Genomic DNA, 708 nt, shown 5'->3' with positions numbered 1-708 from the left:
GTGAGTTCTCCCACACACACACACACGCACACACACAACCCCAATAGAGCCAGGCCTGGGGGAGGGGCTTGTCGGCGAGCAACTGATGACCGAGTCTCTACCCATGGGGCCCGGTCGGGCTCCGCCCGAAGGAGCAACATGCATTTGCCTTCCTGTGGACCCACCACCTGCAAGAAGGGTCATAAAAGTCCGGTGCATGATGCTATGGGCAGTGGCCAAAGGTGGGGACTATGGCGCTCTGACCCTGGCTTACCAAAGCTAGCTCTTTGGACATGGAATTTAACCTCTCTGGCAGGGAAGGAGCCTGAGCTTGTGCTCGAGGTTGAGAGGTACAGACTAGATATAGTTGGACTCACCTCAACGCACAGCATGGGCGGCCTTCTTGGAGTCCAGGGGTGCTGGAAGGAGCGCCAGCTGGGGACTCCTTTATTTTGCTGGGGGACTTCAATGCCCACGTGGGTAATGACAGTGTGACCTAGAGGGGCATGATTGGGAGGAATGGCCTTTCTGATCTGAACCCGAGCAGTGTTCTTTTGTTGGACTTCTGTGCTAGTCATAGTTTGTCTATCACGAACACCGTGTTCGAACATAAGGGTGTCCGTATGTATATTTGGCACCAGGACGCCTAGGGCCCCTCCCTGGGCTGCCACCTTACCGTGGTGGAGGGGTTTAAGTGTCCCAATGATCCTAGGAGCTATGCTGTCAGGG

The sequence above is a fragment of the Nematolebias whitei genome, chromosome 17, assembly GCF_014905685.2.
Source record: "Nematolebias whitei isolate Nwh7 chromosome 17, NemWhi1, whole genome shotgun sequence".
Lineage (NCBI taxonomy): Eukaryota > Metazoa > Chordata > Actinopteri > Cyprinodontiformes > Rivulidae > Nematolebias > Nematolebias whitei.
Note: the sequence above shows the minus strand (reverse complement) of the source record.